At 34.4% G+C, this 23,084-nt stretch overlaps 1 protein-coding gene across 1 annotated transcript in view; it reads left to right on the plus strand.

The window, feature by feature from the left end:
• LOC129751952 (neuronal acetylcholine receptor subunit alpha-7) overlaps window positions 1–23,084 on the plus strand; it is a 658,912-nt gene that overhangs the window by 452,130 nt on the left and 183,698 nt on the right. The gene's annotated exons all lie outside the window — the stretch shown is intronic.

Genomic DNA, 23,084 nt, shown 5'->3' on the forward strand with positions numbered 1-23,084 from the left:
CTTTAAGCTTATTAAAGTTAACCTACGTTATCCTGCGTCAATTGCAATTTGCGTCAGTCTCCAACTCCTTTGCAAAGCAGCCATTATCCGGGCGAGCCCATCACTGACTGCCTGCCATGTGTTAATGTCATCACACATCTTCTGCAACATGTTGTCCGCTGTCGTTTCTGGTCCGCAGGCGGCGAATATATTGGCACGTTCCTCTTCAAATCTTGGACAATAGAATACCACGTGTTCGGGTGTCTCGTCCACGTCACCGCATGTTAGGCAGACCGGCGAGGCCGCATGTCCGAACCTGTGGTGATACTTCATGAAGCATCCATGACCAGTCAGGAATTGCGTCATGTAGAAATCCACTTCGCCATGCTTTCTCTCCATCCACTCTTTGATGTTTGGGATCAAACGATGGGTCCACCTCCCTTTTTCCGAGCTGTCCCACAGCTGCTGCCAGTTAGCCATGGAGCTATCTCTGGCTCGTGTTCTCACGTTTTGCATGCCTCTATTTTCGTAGCAATATGAGTCCTCCACCAACAAAACCGAGATGGGCATGACTCCCGCTACAACGCATGCAGCCTCCGACGAAACGGTGCGGTATGCACTGATGACCCGCAAATTCATTCGCCTCTGTACACTGTTCAGCTTCTGCTGGTTACACTGGATATTAAGACCAGATTTCCAGGCCGCCCCTCCATATCGAAGGATTGACGAAACTACACTCGAAATTATCCTTCGCTGACTACTTCGGATCCCCGAGTTGTTCGCCATTATCCTCGTGAGTGCGGCCGTTGCTGTTGCCGCCTTCTTGCACACAGACTCAACGTGGTTTTTAAAGCTGAGCCGGTCGTCAATCATCACACCCAAATATTTAAGCTCACGCTTTGATTCGATAGTGCATGATCCAACTGTAATCCTGCCTGTTTGCGGGGAAATCAGGTTTGATATCAGGACCATCTCGGTTTTGTGGTGAGCCAACTGCAAACTTTTGGAGTGCATCCAGCTCTCTACCGCATCTACAGCCTCTGAAGCTCTTAGCTGGACGATTTCTGTAGAGTAACCCGTCGCTAGTAGCACGACATCGTCCGCGAAACCAACCAACTTTACTCCCTCTGGCAGGCTCAATGTCAGCACCTCATCATACGTAATATTCCACAGAACCGGGCCCAGTATCGACCCTTGCGGTACTCCAGCTGTAACATCCATTTCCTGAAATCCTTCGCTCGTCATGTATAGAAGCTTGCGGTTCTGCAAATAGCTTTCCACTAATTTGTAGAGATATTTCGGTATCCTCATTTTTATAAGCGAATAAGCAATCGCTGCCCAGCTGACACTATTGAAGGCGTTACGCACGTCCAATGTTACTACCGCTCAAAAACGGTCCCCTCTTCTCTTCTTGAGTCTGGCTTTATCAGCCGTTTCGATGACAGTTCGAATGGCGTCGACTGTGCATCGCCCTTTTCGAAAGCCGAATTGATTGTTGGACAATCCGCCTTCGCCCTCGGTGTACCGCTGGATACGATTCAATCACCTTTTCCAGAATCTTTCCAACCGTATCCAGTAGGCATATTGGCCTGTATGCCGATGGGTTCCCCAATGGCTTTCCTGGTTTGGGCAGCAGAACCAGCTTCTGTCGTTTCCAAATATCTGGAAACATCCTTTCCTCTATACAAATTTGCAGTGACGATCGGAACATTTCGGGAAATTCCATAATCGCGGTCTTAACTGCAATGTTCGGGATACCATCTGGACCCGGAGCCTTTTCCAGCTGAAGGGATTTGGCGATGTCCCGCAGTTCCTCCAACGATATTAACTCCTCATCGCTCGTATCCCGGTCGTACGGGACTTGCGGCCAGCTATTAATAATATGATGAGGAAACAGCTCTCTCGTTATTTCCCTCAGTTTGTTGGGGCACATTTCAGGTGGTGTGCTACCGCTTTTGTTTTTTGCCATGACTATCCTGTAGGCATCGCCCCATGGTCGGTCATTGGCATCAAGACAAAGTTTCCTTAAACATGCCTCTTTACTCTCTTTAATTGCCTTGCATAGGTTTCTTTTCGCATTTTTGAAAAGCGGCCTACGCTCGTCTCTCTCCATTTGAGTTCGTGCTCTCTGCATGTTTCGTCTAGCGCGGAGGCAGGTGGCACGCAAATTCGCGATTTCCTCAGTCCACCAATAAACTGGTGGATGTGGGTTTCTACGATTAACTCTCCTCGTCATTGCTGCGTCACAAGCACGTGTGAGTACTTTCGTCAGGTTTTCCGCCGACAAGTTTGACAGGTTTTGCTCCCACTTCAAAACCTCGACGAAGACATTCCGGTCAAATTGTTGTGTCCTCCAGCGTCGTTCACCTGTCATTACCTCTCCTCTGACTGACTGTGCACTTTCACCCACACGATAACGGATCGCAAAGTGGTCTCTGTGAGTGTAGTCTTCGTGTGGTAGTGGTATAACTGTTGATAAAAACACACCAGTCAGCTGGGTTCCCAGTAAAGGTAGGGAGTTGCTAGTTGTGATGGTGTGGGCGTATAATCTACCATAACTTTGGCAAAATTTAAATACTCATCGGGGCAACTCCCCAGCTGTTCGATCAGTGACTCATGGGACCAGCCTTGCCAGATTGAAAACCGCTCAAGTCCGTAGATTTTAGGAAAATCGAAAAATGTACTGATTTCGGCAAAATAAAGCTTGATGACCTTTTTTTTTTTTTTTGGTCGTCAGGTAGAATTTTCAGTTATCCGCAGAATCCCTTGAATTTTCTCGATAATCCGTAGAAAATCCGTAAGAAATGCTAAAAATCCGTAGATTTCGAGCATCGATCCGTAGCTCCGTAGAAATGCTGAAAATCCGTAGAACTACGGAGAAATCCGTAGATCTGGCAAGGCTGCATGGGACTCATATAGTTCTTCAGTTTATAGGCATTTAATTGGAATGGTCTTACGTTATTTCTCGGGGAGAGAGAAGAGAGGCAAGGCTACTGCTTCACAATTTTCAGCAGTTACCGAATACACCTGTGGGTTGGCGTTCCTGGTAGGTGCAGGTGAAGTAGAGTTGTGATTGGGGATTTTAAAAACGTTATCCTGTTTCGGACGTTGGTTTAGAGCTAGGCACTCTGTGAGCAATTCGCACAATAGCTCAACATCCAGCGTGGAGTTCGATGGCTGTTGATGTTATTGTATCGGAGCTGGCTGCAGGCTCGTTTCTGCATTCGCTGGTGATACATCTTCAGGGATCTGGTTGAGTTCTTCCGGTGGTACTTGTAGACCAGTTGATGATAGTTCATGGATGAGGGGACCGATCTCGGGACTGGAAAGTATGGGACCATCAGGCGAGCTCTCGATTGGCGAGATCTGCTCCAGCCACGTAGCGGTTATTTGATGGCTGATTTTGCTATAGAGTCGATTTCTGACACTAAATAGCTTCATCTGGACATTGAAAGTTGACTGTAAAAGTTCATACTTTTTGCCCACTAAATCCTTTTCAGCCTGAAGAGCTTCGAGACGAATCTCAAGTGCTATCTTCTCCAGTGCTCTCTTTTCCGCTAGCTGTTGAAATTGTAACTAAATCCTTTTCAAACGTTTAGAGATACTTGATAAAGATGCGCCACTTCGAACGCTTACTGCTGGGAGACATTTCCGGCAGGTCCAAGGACCATTTTCAATTGATCCAGTGACCCCCGCACGGGTTTGGTGACACCATTCATTACACACGTCGCACTGCACAAGATTAGCAGCGGAGTCCGGTCGGTCGCATGCTACACAATTAGATTCTTCTTCCGGAATGGTCACTGGTGTTGGTGGATCGTTTTCCACAGCTGCCATGTTGTGACACAAGAACAAATTATCTTTAAGTTTGTTCCGGGTTGACGGAGAGAATCAAAATTCTGATCTGCTTTACAGACAGCTTTAAGTTAAAATTTTATTATACAATCAGTTCAGGGAGTAAATTTTATTTTATTGAATTTCATGTAGATCAGCTACGGAAGTCCGTTGGAGGCTAAAGGAGTCTTTTGGAGTTGTGGTCGAAAATGTATAAAGTGCACATATTCGAATATAACTCCAAAAAAACCGACTTTGACTACCAAATACATTTTCCGATAATTTAGCACATCATCACATCCACCCATGGCGATGAACTTGAGCCAGAAAAATCCATAAACCAAAAAAGTTTACCCATCACATCCGGCTAGGACTTGGGAGACTCTAAAGAAGACGGAAGTTGAGGAAGGAGAGGATGTCCTTCTCCATAACCTAATCCTGAAGAATTCATCTCAAGGCGCTCGTTTTGCTTCTACTTCGACTAATGCTTCCGGCTGCCAAAAAATTGTTCGCCAACGACCACATCCTCTTCCTTTTTCACTCACTCACTCACTCACTCACTTACTAAGTGAGGAAGCGCGTGTGTTCGTTATTTTGGCGAGCCTCGAGTAAGGACACATAGGGCGGCATAAATTTAATCCCTAACTCTCTTCTGTCACTCTTTTGGGAAGGATTTTTTTTCTCAACTTTTTAGGCACCCTTCTTGTGCTTCTCGAAGACAGCTTTCGCTTCATGTGAAGATATAGGGCATGTCTGTAACTAAGTCTGACGTTAGGTCGAGTCGAGTTGTGCTAAGCTAAGCCATGCTTCGGGGAAAAGTCATATTTGACCGAAATTTATTGTCAAAGTTTAAGACACATTACGTTCAGCCCCCGGCCGGATGCTTCTTCGTGGTGTTTTTGTTTTGCCTCCATCAGAAACCGAAAAAATTGAAAATAAAGCTAAGCTCCCGAAAGTCCCGCCGGATAATCGTTTTATTGTGGCACGATCTGGGTCACATTTATCAGAGGATGTAGGATTTCCTTTTTGTTTTTATTTCTCTCTCTTTCTAGTTATGCTACGAATAAAGGTCCTGAAATTGCAATTTGGGATTAAATTTGGTGCTACTGCACGTTTCAACTAATGGGGACCGATTAGCTCCGACGACTGAACTTTGTCGTTTGTTTTAGCCGGAGAAAACTAAACGGGTCAACCAACAATCGGTGGGTCCTGTTCTGCTGCTAATTTGTGAGGGACATTCTAAGTAGGGGAAAAGTTCATATAACGCCCCATGTGGCTAATACGCGCCACCCTTGTTTTGATGAATCTGTAACATTTTAAGCCTGCAAAATATTACCAATTGGTTTTAAATGCTGTGATTGGTCATGGCAAGTATGAATTTTTCCTTAAAATGCCCCTGTGTCGTAATAATTTCACAATTTAAGTTTTTCTTCATTTCGATCTAAATTTTAAAACACTTTCAATAAGGTGTCACCAAGCAGAGAAAAACGAATAAGACAATATTTTCTGACACATCGATAGAGGAGAATCTAAACTATAATTTTATGCTAAAAAATCATACTGAACTCGCTATGGTATGCTTTTTATGGGTATGTTCTATCACGGCCCATGCGCTCGTTATAACGCGCCAATCGAAGTAGGCTGAAAATAGCATTTATTTTTCAAAAAGGCCAATTTTTATTGAAAATGAACAAAAAGTCTAAAACCATATTTTGAGCGTGAATTCAGCCCAAAAAATGTACTTTTCATTTTTTTTTTTAAATTTCTATTAGTCCATTTTGATTTTCTTTTCATTCAAAGTGTCTGTAAGTATTGGTGTGTTTTCGGTCTTCGGCTGCTTTCGGCTGTGTTCGGCTGCTAGGCGCGTATTGAATACACAGCGGCGCGTATTTGCAACACAGTTTTGTTCTGTGGCATTGAATATGGTTTTAAAAAATCAAGTTTTTGAAGCAACTACAGCAATTTGAGTAATAAAAAATCATAGGCATTTGTAGAAAACACTTTTCTTCAACGATTTCATCTATTTTTAACACAATTTGTACGTGGAATGCATAGAAAATCAGCGATTCGCTTAGGTGGCGCATAATAGGGCATGTTCCCCTACATAGTTTTGTTTTCGATACGATTGAAAGCTGCCTTGAAATTGAGAATTCAACGTCAGAGTCTTCTCGCTGCTGCAAATTCCTGAATCAAAACTTTCTCGAATGAGAACAGCGAATGAAAAAGATTGCTGAAAAATTTGTATAGAGAATTTACCCACGAATTCTCTAGAAACATGGATTTGACCAGAATTTCGACAATTTTGACAATTTTGACAATATCGACAATTTTGACAATTTTGACAATTTTGACAATTTTGAAAATTTTGAAAATTTTGAAAATTTTGAAAATTTTGACAATTTTGACAATTTTGACAATTTTGACAATTTTGACAATTTTGACAATTTTGACAATTTTGACAATTTGGACAATTGTGACAATTTTGACAATTTTGACAATTTTGACAATTTTGACAATTTTGACAATTTTGACAATTTTGAAAATTTTGACAATTTTGACAATTTTGACAATTTTGACAATTTTGACAATTTTGACAATTTTGACAATTTTGACAATTTTGACAATTTTGACAATTTTGACAATTTTGACAATTTTGACAATTTTGACAATTTTGACAATTTTGACAATTTTGACAATTTTGACAATTTTGACAATTTTGACAATTTTGACAATTTTGAAAATTTTGACAATTTTGACAATTTTGGCAATTTTGACAATTTTGACAATGTTGACAATTTTGACAATTTTGACAATTTTGACAATTTTGACAATTTTGACAATTTTGACAATTTTGACAATTTTGACAATTTTGACAATTTTGACAATTTTGACAATTTTGACAATTTTGACAATTTTGACAATTTTGACAATTTTGACAATTTTGACAATTTTGACAATTTTGACAATTTTGACAATTTTGACAATTTTGACAATTTTGACAATTTTGACAATTTTGACAATTTTGACAATTTTGACAATTTTGACAATTTTCACAATTTTGACAATTTTCACAATTTTCACAATTTTCACAATTTTGACAATTTTGACAATTTTGACAATTTTGACAATTTTGACAATTTTGACAATTTTGACAATTTTGACAATTTTGACAATTTTGACAATTTTGACAATTTTGACAATTTTGACAATTTTGACAATTTTGACAATTTTGACAATTTTGACAATTTTGACAATTTTGACAATTTTGACAATTTTGACAATTTTGACAATTTTGACAATTTTGACAATTTTGACAATTTTGACAATTTTGACAATTTTGACAATTTTGACAATTTTGACAATTTTGACAATTTTGACAATTTTGACAATTTTGACAATTTTGACAATTTTGACAATTTTGACAATTTTGACAATTTTGACAATTTTGACAATTTTGAAAATTTTGACTGTTTTGACTAATTTGATAATTTTGACAATTTTGACAATTTTGACAATTTTGACAATTTTGACAATTTTGACAATTTTGACAATTTTGACAATTTTGAAAATTTTGACAATTTTGACAATTTTGACAATTTTGACAATTTTGACAATTTTGACAATTTTGACAATTTTGACAATTTTGACAATTTTGACAATTTTGACAATTTTGACAATTTTGACAATTTTGACAATTTTGACAATTTTGACAATTTTGACAATTTTGACAATTTTGACAATTTTGACAATTTTGACAATTTTGAAAATTTTGACAATTTTGACAATTTTGACAATTTTGACAATTTTGACTATTTTGACAATTTTGACAATTTTGACAATTTTGACAATTTTGACAATTTTGACAATTTTGACAATTTTGACAATTTTGACAATTTTGACAATTTTGACAATTTTGACAATTTTGACAATTTTGACAATTTTGACAATTTTGACAATTTTGACAATTTTGACAATTTTGACAATTTTGACAATTTTGACAATTTTGACAATTTTGACAATTTTGACAATTTTGACAATTTTGACAATTTTGACAATTTTGACAATTTTGACAATTTTGACAATTTTGACAATTTTGACAATTTTGACAATTTTGACAATTTTGACAATTTTGACAATTTTGACAATTTTGACAATTTTGACAATTTTGACAATTTTGACAATTTTGACAATTTTGACAATTTTGACAATTTTGACAATTTTGACAATTTTGACAATTTTGACAATTTTGACAATTTTGACAGTTTTGAAAATTGTGACAATTTTGACAATTTTGACAATTTTGAAAATTTTGACAATTTTGACAATTTTGACTAATTTGATAATTTTGACAATTTTGACAATTCTGACAATTTTGACAATTTTGACAATTTTGACAATTTTGACAATTTTGACAATTTTGACAATTTTGACAATTTTGACAATTTTGACAATTTTGACAATTTTGACAATTTTGACAATTTTGACAATTTTGACAATTTTGACAATTTTGACAATTTTGACAATTTTGACAATTTTGACAATTTTGACAATTTTGACAATTTTGACAATTTTGACAATTTTGACAATTTTGACAATTTTGACAATTTTGACAATTTTGACAATTTTGACAATTTTGACAATTTTGACAATTTTGACAATTTTGACAATTTTGACAATTTTGACAATTTTGACAATTTTGACAATTTTGACAATTTTGACAATTTTGACAATTTTGACAATTTTGACAATTTTGACAATTTTGACAATTCTGACAATTTTGACAATTTTGACAATTTTGACAATTTTGACAATTTTGACAATTTTGACAATTCTGACAATTTAGACAATTTTGACAATTTTGACAATTTTGACAATTTTGACAATTTTGACAATTTTGACAATTTTGACAATTTTGACAATTTTGACAATTTTGGCAATTTTGACAATTTTGACAAATTTGACAATTTTGACAATTTTGACAATGTTGACAATTGAACAAATTTATATAAACATTTATATAAATTATAGAATGCCCAGAACCTGGAAGGAATTTTTAAGCTTTACCCAAGAAAAATCAGGAAACGGGATCATTATTTGCAGAAAAAATAAAAAGGGAAACAAATGGTAACGTTCCCTGCTTTAAAATTTACGTAAGAGTTTCATGTTCACATTTTTCACCTTTTAAAGAAAAAACTACACAATTCGTTTGGATATGTTACTCAAAAGAAACCAATGAGTTTCATTTTCTCTAAACACCATATGTGAAAAAAACCAACAGTTAGATCTTAAATTGACCAGATAGTAGAAATTGTAAGCTGGAAGAAAAATTCCTGTTTTCTAGCGCAAACTCACACATTCACAGCAAAACAGGATGAGCTCATTACAGTCCCATTAAACGAGGCTCCGCATTTTTACGATTGCAACCAACCAAAGAAAGGAACAGAAAACGTTGTTTAGAAAAAAAAAAAACGCTACACTCTTACTTATATTCTGCCCGTTATTTTTCCTTCCGTTGTCATCGTCATCCCCCCTTACCCATAAATTGCACATTTTAACACAAAATCTTCGAAGCATCGAGAACATATGAACTGGAAATGCGGTCGGGGGAGAGCATAAAGTAAGTAAGCAAGCATGTGTACGCGTCGTTAAATTTATGCTGATTTGCTTCTTTTACGGCTAGAGTGCGAGTCCCTGTCTACATTTTGCGCGGGACGACGATCTCTAGACTAGACCAGACCTTCGGCAGCTCGTCAAGATGATATTGGAGGTTCTTCGTCTCTTTGAAGTTCTAGTTTCTCTGGTTGGAGATGCTCTGATGTGGGTGTGAGAGAAGGTAAGAAGCAGTCGGGATGATGATGTTATTACCGAGGTCGTTCGGTGAGTTCCAAATAGACCGGAATGGAGCTTTCCCGGAGGTTAATTTGAGCCATTTTGATGGACCATTGGCTGCGTGACGATGTGCGAAATGGCTGTTGCTCTTCGGGATCACCTCTTTATTCTACCTTCACCACAGAAGATTGTTTATTTTCCACCGGAGCGTACGAATTTTGTGACCTGACCCCCATTCATGTGATCCCCATATAAGAGTGGGAATCAATAACCGGAGATAATGAGAAAATTCACTCGAAACAGCTTAGACCACCAATCTCGAATGGCCGATCCAAGGTTAGCGGAATAAAGCAAACATCGACGGGATTTCAATTTCAATTCGACCCCACCCGTCCTTGGGGAGTTAATTTTTTCTAGCTCCCAAAGCTTATCATTCATCTATCATCCCCCCCTGCTCGGTTTGCTTCTCGGTCAGTTCGTTCAAGTGCGGAATAAAGTCAAGGGCTCTTGGAGCAATTCAATTTCGGGCCGGCCCGTTAGAAAAAAAATTCCACCCGATGCTCTCATGTGTTAGAGCTTGGTTTGCCCAATTTTCTTCCTCCGGTTCGCTTTATTAATTCTGTTCATTCCATTTGCCAGCCACTTTTTCTCGAGGCACCAAAAAAGAGCGGGTGTGCCGCCGATGGGTTGATTGGTATCATCGTCGTCTGCCTGCCAGAGTACAGTCACCATAATCCCCCCTTTCCATGGTCCAAATGAAAAAAAACCCCACCAAAAGCTTCTCAAAGATAAAAGCCTTGCCACTGTACTGTCATCCCCTTTTACCCGACACCATTCCAACTCGTTTCGTAGGGCAAAAACAAAACGTAACCAAAAACGCAAAAAAAAGAAAAAATCACCACCACCAGCAGCAGCCTTTTTCTTGAGTGATATTGCAATTACGAAATAAGTGGTCCGAAATGAGGTTTTCCTTCTCTTTCTAGGGGTGGCTTTATTTTGGACGGGTTCTGTCTTAAGGCATATTTTTTTCCACGCTCCGTACGTTGAACATAGTTATGTGGGTCTAGGTTTCAGTTTTCGGAGAAACATTTTCCCGCCTGAGACCTATTTAATTCCGCCACCGGAAGATGGCAACTCCGAAGATATGTGGCTTTGTGCAAATTTGGAGCTAGCTCAATTTTTCTACTTTCTTTTTAAAAGAAGTTGGACAACATTTTTCTTCTTGAAGAAAACGGAACGATTGCGTTTTTTACCATTCGTGTGATTGTTATGGTCTGTTTTGTTAAAATTTCTTTGGACATGTGGACATCACTTTCAAATCCTTTTTCTCAATAACTGCAATCGGGATTCTCTAACCTCTTCACTTTTGTTATCCGATTTTATTAAAAGTTCTGAATTTTGCATTTTTGGTTTTCAGAAAATCTGCACTAACTTCAGTTCCAAACAACCAACTCGCTGTTAATCTTTGGTCTGCGTATTTCAACTAATGACCAGCTATTCTGGGCAATGATCTTTCAGATTAGATGTCACTTTGTTGGGAAGACATAAAAATTCGAGAGTGAACACTCGTAAGGCAAAAGCTACCAGAAAGTAATAAATAATTGAAAATAAAATTTAAAAAGTCACACTGTAGGCGCCTCAATGTAGGAATTTCGAACACTAAAATTGAAGATTCATAGAAAAAATAACCGTCCACGGTCAGATGCAATAAAAAGGCAAGAAGAACCAAATCCACAAAACCAGACCACCAGCATTAACGGGGGTCCTACACAAAACAGATGGAAATTCTTACGACAACTGAGACACTATCACACATCGTTAAAACTTTGAAGAATGTTAAGTTTTACAGTTCTTTTCGTTCAGCGGACCAGACAACCGCATCAAAAATACCGAGGAAAGGGGGGATGATTCTTCCCAGGGTGGAAAGCAACCTTGACGAGAAAAATCCTTCCATCCGATTTGATTTACGTGTGCGTTATCTTTTGTCCTCTGTGAATTTTCAATGGTTTAACGAAAAAAAAAACTCAGTCGAGAACCCAACAGCCTCCAAGAAAAATGCTAGTAGAGTCCTTTCCCCTAAAAAGACCATGTCTACCGTCTGTCGGTCGTCCTCAGCTCCGGTGAAATAAATCAATTTAGCTGTCCTTTTCTGAGTAGATATTTTGTTTGGAGAGCTGTCAGCACTTCGGGCGATAAGCGACGCATTTTTCAATCCAAAGGGCTCCTTGCTCTTGAACTCTTGAGGGACGAAGCCTAGCATAACTTGAGGCGAAGCACACGTGTAAGTATGAATGCCTAAAAGAAGTGAAACCTTATCCGTGTCGAGGGTTTTTTGGTTGTTGTGGCCTTCCATACGTCTGATAGGTCGTTGTCACCCAAAATCGGACCAAAAGAACGGCAGACAAACGAAAGCAGAAGCCAGCAGGACTTTACAGCCGAAGACTGCTGGCTGGCAGCCATAATTTATTGATGACAGGGAAGCCTATCGGATGAAGAAGACTTTTTTTGGTCGAGAATTTTTTGAAAGATAGCATACCACTTGAAAATGAACGAGCAATGATTTCGAAGAGGACTATTAGGAAGCTCTTTAAAAATGACAAATGATGTAAACGGGATGCTTTTTTGATGACGGATAAGTCAAAAAACATGAACAGTTGAGATGAAATCATTTTAGGATTAAATAAAAAAAAATTATCACCCAAATGACATCAATTGTACCTTCAAAACCTATTCATGAATGAAAGAAGATCTCGATAATCAATCAGAGAATGAAAATAAAAACAAAATCAGGATTACGAAAAACAAATAAAATTTAGAGTTCAAATTTACAAAACAGAACAGAAAAAAATTGTTAAAATTGTCAAAATTGTCAAAATTGTCAAAATTGTCAAAATTGTCAAAATTGTCAAAATTGTCAAAATTGTCAAAATTGTCAAAATTGTCAAAATTGTCAAAATTGTCAAAATTGTCAAAATTGTCAAAATTGTCAAAATTGTCAAAATTGTCAAAATTGTCAAAATTGTCAAAATTGTCAAAATTGTCAAAATTGTCAAAATTGTCAAAATTGTCAAAATTGTCAAAATTGTCAAAATTGTCAAAATTGTCAAAATTGTCAAAATTGTCAAAATTGTCAAAATTGTCAAAATTGTCAAAATTGTCAAAATTGTCAAAATTGTCAAAATTGTCAAAATTGTCAAAATTGTCAAAATTGTCAAAATTGTCAAAATTGTCAAAATTGTCAAAATTGTCAAAATTGTCAAAATTGTCAAAATTGTCAAAATTGTCAAAATTGTCAAAATTGTCAAAATTGTCAAAATTGTCAAAATTGTCAAAATTGTCAAAATTGTCAAAATTGTCAAAATTGTCAAAATTGTCAAAATTGTCAAAATTGTCAAAATTGTCAAAATTGTCAAAATTGTCAAAATTGTCAAAATTGTCAAAATTGTCAAAATTGTCAAAATTGTCAAAATTGTCAAAATTGTCAAAATTGTCAAAATTGTCAAAATTTTCAAAATTGTCAAAATTGTCAAAATTGTCAAAATTGTCAAAATTGTCAAAATTGTCAAAATTGTCAAAATTGTCAAAATTGTCAAAATTGTCAAAATTGTCAAAATTGTCAAAATTGTCAAAATTGTCAAAATTGTCAAAATTGTCAAAATTGTCAAAATTGTCAAAATTGTCAAAATTGTCAAAATTGTCAAAATTGTCAAAATTGTCAAAATTGTCAAAATTATCAAAATTGTCAAAATTGTCAAAGTTGTCAAAATTGTCAAAATTGTCAAAATTGTCAAAATTGTCAAAATTGTCAAAATTGTCAAAATTGTCAAAATTGTCAAAATTGTCAAAATTGTCAAAATTGTCAAAATTGTCAAAATTGTCAAAATTGTCAAAATTGTCAAAATTTTCAAAATTGTCAAAATTGTCAAAATTGTCAAAATTGTCAAAATTGTCAAAATTGTCAAAATTGTCAAAATTGTCATAATTGTCATAATTGTCAAAATTGTCAAAATTGTCAAAATTGTCAAAATTGTCAAAATTGTCAAAATTGTCAAAATTGTCAAAATTGTCAAAATTGTCAAAATTGTCAAAATTGTCAAAATTGTCAAAATTGTCAAAATTGTCAAAATTGTCAAAATTGTCAAAATTGTCAAAATTGTCAAAATTGTCAAAATTGTCAAAATTGTCAAAATTGTCAAAATTGTCAAAATTGTCAAAATTGTCAAAATTGTCAAAATTGTCAAAATTGTCAAAATTGTCAAAATTGTCAAAATTGTCAAAATTGTCAAAATTGTCAAAATTGTCAAAATTGTCAAAATTGTCAAAATTGTCAAAATTGTCAAAATTGTCAAAATTGTCAAAATTGTCAAAATTGTCAAAATTGTCAAAATTGTCAAAATTGTCAAAATTGTCAAAATTGTCAAAATTGTCAAAATTGTCAAAATTGTCAAAATTGTCATAATTGTCAAAATCGTCAAAATCGTCAAAATTGTCAAAATTGTCAAAATTGTCGAAATTGTCAAAATTGTCAAAATTTTCAAAATTGTCAAAATTGTCAAAATTGTCAAAATTGTCAAAATTGTCAAAATTGTCAAAATTGTCAAAATTGTCAAAATTGTCAAAATTGTCAAAATTGTCAAAATTGTCAAAATTGTCAAAATTGTCAAAATTGTCAAAATTGTCAAAATTGTCAAAATTGTCAAAATTGTCAAAATTGTCAAAATTGTCAAAATTGTCAAAATTGTCAAAATTGTCAAAATTGTCAAAATTGTCAAAATTGTCAAAATTGTCAAAATTGTCAAAATTGTCAAAATTGTCAAAATTCACAAAATATACAAAATTTACAAAATTTACAAAATTTACAAAGTTTACAAAATTTACAAAATTTACAAAATTTACAAAATTTACAAAATTTACAAAATTTACAAAATTTACAAAATTTACAAAATTTACAAAATTGTCAAAATTTACAAAATTTACAAAATTTACAAAATTTACAAAATTTACAAAATTTACAAAATTTACAAAATTTACAAAATTTACAAAATTTACAAAATTTACAAAATTTACAAAATTTACAAAATTTACAAAATTTACAAAATTTACAAAATTTACAAAATTTACAAAATTTACAAAATTTACAAAATTTACAAAATTTACAAAATTTACAAAATTTACAAAATTTACAAAATTTACAAAATTTACAAAATTTACAAAATTTACAAAATTTACAAAATTTACAAAATTTACAAAATTTACAAAATTTACAAAATTTACAAAATTAACAAAATTTACAAAATTTAGAAAATTTACAAAATTTACAAAATTTAGAAAATTTAGAAAATTTAGAAAATTTACAAAATTTAAAAAATTTAAAAAATTTACAAAATTTACAAAATTTACAAAATTTACAAAATTTACAAAATTTACAAAATTTACAAAATTTACAAAATTTACAAAATTTACAAAATTTACAAAATTTACAAAATTTACAAAATTTACAAAATTTACAAAATTTACAAAATTTACAAAATTTACAAAATTTACAAAATTTACAAAATTTACAAAATTTACAAAATTTACAAAATTTACAAAATTTACAAAATTTACAAAATTTACAAAATTTACAAAATTTACAAAATTTACAAAATTTACAAAATTTACAAAATTTACAAAATTTACAAAATTTACAAAATTTACAAAATTTACAAAATTTACAAAATTTACAAAATTTACAAAATTTACAAAATTTACAAAATTTACAAAATTTACAAAATTTACAAAATTTACAAAATTTACAAAATTTACAAAATTTACAAAATTTACAAAATTTACAAAATTTACAAAATTTACAAAATTTACAAAATTTACAAAATTTACAAAATTTACAAAATTTACAAAATTTATAAAGTTTACAAAATAACAAAATTTACTATATTTACCAAATTAACAAAATTTATAAATTTTTCAAAATTTACAAAATTTACAAAATTTTCAAATTTGTCATATTTCCAAAAAAAAAATTAAACTGTTGGCTTTAATTTTTAAAATTATGTTTTTTATTCTCTCTTCCTTTGATTTAAAAGTAACGAAAATAATTCAAACCAGTAGTGGAGAAAAATAAAAGCGATAGGAAATTGCTGATTTCCGTTTCTCGCGTCGTCGCCGCGCTTTTCAAACAGAGACGAATGGAAGAGAAGGATTAGAATTTTATTTTATTTACCACCCACCTACACTCAAACCCAAACAGAAAACACTCATCCTTACCTAACCCTAGATGACACTTGATAGCCTTTCTGCCTCGCTTTTGGTTACTGGGTTTAGCTGTTGAGGGAATTCCCGGTGATCTTTATTTTTTTATTTTTCATTCGTTCCTTACCTGCTCTCAGCAATCGAAAGTGGAGCTGTCAAGCGGGGGACTGTGGAATCGTTTTTCCTTTTTTTTGGGAAAGCTTTCGCTAGATTTCAATTGCTTCCCCGTCTCTTTGTCGAATTCTCACAGATCGTTATGTTGTGATTTTTCCCTCTTATTTTTACTGATTCGATTCTCAATTGAGGGTGGTAGTAAGGGGGGATGATTTTCATTCACACTTTTTTCATCCTTAATCCTCCGAGGAAGGGAGCTTTCTATACTCTCCTTTTCGATTCTCGCTCCACACCACCCTTCGATCTAACTGCCGGAGGTAAATGGATTGGAGAAAAGGTATTGCTGGTGCTGTGGCTGATTCACAGTTGATTGAATGATTGGGAACTTTTCTCGACACTTTCCCTATTTTGAGCAAAATCGGTTTGAAAAAAGGGAGAGGAAAGGTGATTTCCTCTCCTCGTTAAGCACCGTTGATTCTGAAAAAGTGCTTCGATGAGGCGTTGAGCGTAACGAGAAACAGATATGTTACTAAACGGGATTGTAAAACGGTTTAGCAGTGAAGCTAATTTTTATTTGTACTTGAATTTTCAGGAAAAAGAACCACTCGTTTTCAGAGAAAAAAAAATAGTATTGACGCATCACTTTCACTCAATAGAATCTGAATTGAGTTTGAAAAAAGGCTTCACTTTGAGGTGCTGCTTATCTTGTCGAAACAGAAAGATGGAGTCGATAGAATGAATGATGATGGAACGCCTTGTCGTGCCCCGAGATTTTCTCGGCTGTCAAAAAGCTGACAAAGGCTTTCCATCTTGAGATGCAAATCTTGTCGATAGACTCGATGGACCAATTTTGGCTATCAATGTCGTCGTCAACGGAATGACAAACGTGCTCTTGTGGCGAAGAATAAAAGAAAACCCACCCGCTGATTGATAGGAGAAGAAAAAACAAACAATTGATCGCGGTTGATTGATTATACATAATTCAGATCATCCCTCCTTACTCAGTGTATTCTCTCGACAAAAAAGGGTGGCATTTTTTAGTCTTCATTTTTTTATCATTCCGTTAAGCTTTCATAACTTGACCTGCTGAGAATTTGGGACGATTGATTGCCCTTCCAGGAATGAATGAACGATTTTCGGCGACAACTTCCATCGAAATCGAAACCCCTAGGCTGTCGGCTTAAAAGGTCATGTTCCAGCAATAAAAGTTTAATTCAATTAACTGAGTGTGGGACGATAGAAGTTGGTTTGCGGTTTTCCCACAACTGACCCAAGTTTTCGGAATGAACAAATCAAAAAAGTGGACCAACAACCGAGAAAAAATGTCATCATAAACTTTTTACCTAATTGAGTTTACCATTTGTGGTCTCTCCTCGATAAAAAAAAATGGGAACATAATTTCACACCTAGGATACGAGCTGTTCGGTTGATTGTTTTTGGTTGCGGTTTATCAATTTGTTTTTTTTTATTTCTGAGCCAACATGGGTCACCAACATTCGGAGTTGAATTAATTGAAATAAATGTTTAAAATGTCAAACTGGTTCCAGTTCTCACACTCTATCGAGAAGCTGTTGTTTAAAAATGTATTAATTAGGTCCCAGCCAGCAGTAGACAGTTTGGATTAAAAAATAACAAAAAATAATCCGTTGGCTTAATAAAGATTTCGTGGAAGCAATAAATCATTTCGGGAGGCTCGGTTTTGGTGGGCTTCTGGGACAAATTTAATCACAAGTTAAATTGATGATTTGAAGCATTATGACCCATTCCAGCGTTGAAAGTTTCGAAATCGAATACCTGAATTTTGCCAAATTTTTAGATCAAATTGTCCGGATCCGCCCGGTCCAGATCTGTCTAGAAAATATTCTGGCAACCTTAAATGCTGAAATCTAAACGAGTTATTCAATTTTGTTTCATATTAACTATGGAAAAATGCAGCTATTTTTGAGAAAAAATAAATCACAAAAAACTAAATTTGAATGATTCTCACTGTTGAAACAATGCATTAAGGCAAAACTTAGGTTTTTCCAGCGTAAGTCAGCCTTATCGGTGAATGTAATGTTCTTCAAGAAAGAACATTTCTAGTTTTAAAAATCTTAGGTGGATAAAAGAAGATTAAAAAAAAATGACAGGAGTTGAACATAATCGAGGAGAAAGTTTATAAGAAGAGTTTCCATTAAGCACGGAACAACTATTTTAAAGTGGTAGAATAGGAAAAGGTTGAGTCTACCACAAATGTTTTTTCCTAAAAAAGCGGGACACTTTGAGAAAAAATCGGGACGGCGCGCGGGCATTTCCATAAAAAGCGGGACATGTCTATCCGTCTATAATTTTCAAAATTGAAATTTTCTTACAAATAAACGAACATAACATTCACCAATAAAAAGAATTTAGAATTTATTTACGAATAAAATTTAATTAGTTTTTGGATAAGAAATTGCCGTTATTTCTACGGAAGAAGCAGCTGATTGAATACTTGTTCTCGTGGATCAATGCTTTCAGAAAAAATATCCGAATTAGTTTGCTACAACAAGTAGATAAGTATTCATTCATTTTTTAAATGTAGCTACGGTTAAACGGGTCGCGAGTACTGTGGTACACCTGTGACTTGATTGCTTGTTCGACGCTTGATACGAGATTATTTCAGGGATGCAAGAATAAGTAAACTTTTGATAGGATTTTTGTGAGGGTGTAAAGACCGTTTACGAAAAGTTTACTATTGTTGTGTAAGAAAAAAATGTTTTTATGGGGGTGGTCTTCAGGTTTGACAACTTACTTGAGACAAATTTCCATGGTTTTCAACTCAGAAGCTTCCGACTTGGTTGAAGTTTAGTGAATCCTATTTTCGAAAATATTTAGGGAATATTTAAAAACCATTTTGCCAGAACCCGCGACATGCTACTTGCTGCGCAATAAGTTTTCTCACTTTCAATTGTAGAACATAAATTACTTTTACACTTTCTGTTTACGATATTCAAAGGAAGCCATTGTTTTAGCCATTTTTTTTTTCTAGTCAATATTATCGAGTGTTCTGTGCCCTCGGTCAATCACGGAGTAGCAACAATGGATTTCTTTAAGCACCTCCTGCGAAGTGTTCCGCTAGAGAGATAGAAATATGCCATCTGTCGTGTTTATTAAAAACCTTTTTATTTTTATCAGATGGCGGTACTGAAGCAAATAAGGTTAGGGTGACATGAAATCATTTAGATTTTAGATCAATTTAACTGTAAATTGAATGCTTGTAAATTGATCAAATGACTGGCCATAACATTTTCATTCTTCAACTGTTGAAAACTGTCAAAAACCTGTGAATTACTTCAATGGAATGAAAAAGATTATTATTAGTATATAAAAAACTTTTCAGATGTTCCAACTGACATTCAGCTATATTGAAATTAAGTTTGATTAATCTATTCAAATGTTTTTTTTATAAATAAGTGTCCATTTGTACCTTTACCTTCAAAACAATGATAATGATTTTAAATTAAGCTATTTTTTCTCATGTTTATCAATCACTTTAATAAATTTCCTCATCGATTTCAAAATTTTCTAACATCGACGGTTTTTAGAATGTTTAGCATTCAAGATTTCCCGGTTTTATCCGGGTGTGCCAAAATGTTCAAGGAAAATGTCGAGGCGAGTCCGTATCAGCCCGGATTTCCGGATTTTATAACAATGGTCCGGTTTTTGTATTCACATATTTTGTTGAATTTACAAAAAAAAAATCAAATTGTGTAAGGCTTTGTTTTAATTTCTGATCCGAAATCGGATATTGAATAATTATTTTTATCCGGATTTGTATTTGAAAATTTCAAATGGAATGCACGGTTTTTCAACCGTTTTTTGAAAAATAAAATTTCCAGGTTTGAAAACGTGCTGAAAAGTTCTGGAAAGCATAACATAAAATTCCATTGTTTTTTGCACCACTCGTACTTGATTCATTAAGACAAGCACGCACATAGAATCGCTTGATCAGATAATTATTTTAACTTTGTTGAAAAAGAAATTCATTTCAATATGAATTAAAACCTCATAAAATCTGCCAGCTTAACTTTGTATGTTTACTTCATGCCTATCCTTGGCGCTCATTCTTGTTTATTATGAAAATGAAACAATTCCTGCGGTAACTATGGCAACTATGGTAACGCACTATGAGTGATTGTCATACTCACACATGCAAGCGGACAAACTTATATTAATTGGAGTTTTGGTTTTATCAACGCTTTTGTTTGTACTTCGAAATTATCGACGACGTCCGGTGAGTTTTAATCATAATCAAACAAAATTTACTTGTTGTATATACGTTTCGAGCTAGTAGAAGCTTTTGTTTGATTTATATTAAAGTTCACCGAAAAATTTTGAAATACCAACATGTATTGAAATGTTTTTAATAATTTGAATCTCATTTTTTTTGGTTACGATCGGAAGATCAAAAGGTTATATTTCACGATCACATTTTGGAAATTAAATAGTAAAATTTGAATAATTTTTTTAATGAAAAATGGGAAAAATTATACATGTATTTGAGCGGAACTCAGGCCCCTATCTTTTCAGTGGCTGCCCTTTTATACTTTAAACACTTCTAACCAGCTCTAAATTAAAAAAAAAAACACGTTTAAAAAGTTCGAACAATATAGCCCGTTGGGATACCTAATTGAAAAGTAAAAGACGGGTGACCTGGAAATCTGGAAAACTGATCTGATCGTTTCATAATTACTTTTCATAGAGGATAGGTTCAAAAAACTGAGACTGGTGAAATTCTAAAAAAAGCTTCAAATCTTCAGATCGGAACTGAACTTTTCAGAATTTGTTAAATATCCACGTAAAACATGAAAAAGATCAGCCGGACCTAAATGATCTCGTCCGAAAACTTTAATTATTTCATTTTTTCTGATTTCCTTCATTTTCTCATACTTTATATTCTTATAAGTGATTCTGAAGCATCTCAACACTGTATTTTCATGGAGATTCACGTACACATCAATGCATTGTACGTAGAAGTTGTTTTGTAATCAGTGATCATAAATTTGTCTTGTTACTTTTTATCAAACATCTTTGAAATTTTTCCTAATTTTTCAATATCTTAAGAATGGAAGAGTTCTGAAATACGAGATATTCTTACACAAAGTGTCTTCTTCCTAATAAAAATTTAATTGACATTTTTTTCCGATTTTTGTCCACGTGAGTTCTATTAGTACAACACAGTGCCATGTTTTGTTGATTTTTCTGTGTTTTCTCTGCTACCTTGATCATGAGGTTTGACAGCTCTGAGCGCTGGTGGCGACTCCACTCGGAAAATTAGCTTTTTCCATCGATCCATTGGCAACGTGGAATTATTTCTACGGAGCCACGCCTGGAAACAAGGAGAATGAAATGCAACCAAAAACATATGAACCAAAGATCTTATTAAAGGTGGGGTAAAAGTACGAGTCGGGTAAAAGTACGTTTTGAGATTTTCATAAACTCCAAATTCGCGTAGGTTGTTCGCCCATTTATAGGATTTGCATCAGAAGCGATATATATAGAGATTGATATAAAATAATTTTCCTCTTGACTTCATGCAGAAATGTGGAATTTTGAATGGTCATACTTTTACTTTACTTTTACTGGCATTCCTCACCATATCTAATACCTCCACACCATCTAATTATTCTGAGCCTTTTTAAAAATTCCGTTTTTAGTTCTTCTGTATGTGCACGAAAGTTCAGTTTTCTGTCAATTAACACACCAAGAAGCTTTTGCTGGTTGACAAATTCAATTTCTGTTCCACGGAATAAAACAGGAGATTAATTTGTTTGTTAAGTTTTCGGAAAACTTCTTTCAATAGATTTCTAGCTTGAATTGGATTTTTATGTGAGGCTAAAATAACGATGTCATCAGCATATACCAAAATATGGAATCTTTGATCAAATTTAGTGAAAATTGACGATATAGCTATTAAAAACAACAGAACACTCAAGACAGAACCTTGAACAACACCGTTTTCTAACTGTTTGGGTGAAGATAGTGTACCACCAACTCTGACTCGAACTTTCCGACCATTCATAAAATTTTCAATGAATTTAAACATCTTGCAATTAATTTGCCATTCAGATAACTGCTAAAGAATCAGTCTTCTCCAAGTTCTATCGTACGCTTTACTAATATCAACAAAAGCTGCATCAACGTGTTCTTTTTTGGCCCATGCCTTTCGGATGATATCCTCCATTGACGCCAAGTGATCAGTAGTGGACCTTCTTCGACGGAAGGCGTACTGGCGTGGATCCAAAAGCTGTTGCTCTTCCAGAAGTCCAGAGACTCTTCTTGCAACCATCCTTTCGAGAAGCTTTCCAGGAGTACCTACTATTTAAAACGATCACTCTTTGGTTTTCTAGTGAAAACCTATCTTTTCCTGGGTTTAGAATAGCTATTGCATGTCCTTCCTTCCAAATATCAGGGTTTGATCCTTGACTCCAACAGTTGTTAAAAATGTCCAACATTTTCAATTTGGCACAGCCAGTTAAATTTTGTAACATTTTGTTATGGATGCCATCGGGGCCAGGAGAACTTCCTTTCAGGCGATCAAGTTGAAAGAGCATTTCTTCCAGCGAAAAATCTTTGTCCAATAAAATGTCGTAAAAGGATGGAATTGGTATTTCTAAATGTTCAGCTAAATTTTTCAAATTTCGAAAATGCAGATTGTAAAGATCATCAGAAGTAATTTCAGCAAAATGGTCAGCAAGAATTTCAGCTTCTTCTTCTAGATTGTTGTAAACAACACCCTCCTTTTCAATCATTTGGTTTGTTGAGCTGATTCCTACCACCTTTCAAACTTCTGATTCTATTCCTTACCTCTTTGGGAGTTGTTGATGATGAAATACCGCTTGTATAATAATGCCAAGATTGTTGTTTTGCACGACGTATTATTTTTTCTCGCTTCAGAGTTAGCTTAGCGATACAATGCCAAAAGATTTTGTTTAGCAACATCGTCATTGGCTCTTCGAAGTTTCCGTAATGCTTTTCTCCTTTCTTTTACGGCTGTTCTCACTTCGTCATTCCACCAGGGAACAGGGTATGGGTAAATTATTCCAGAAGTGCGAGGA

The sequence above is a fragment of the Uranotaenia lowii genome, chromosome 1, assembly GCF_029784155.1.
Source record: "Uranotaenia lowii strain MFRU-FL chromosome 1, ASM2978415v1, whole genome shotgun sequence".
NCBI classification, from domain to species: Eukaryota; Metazoa; Arthropoda; class Insecta; order Diptera; family Culicidae; genus Uranotaenia; species Uranotaenia lowii.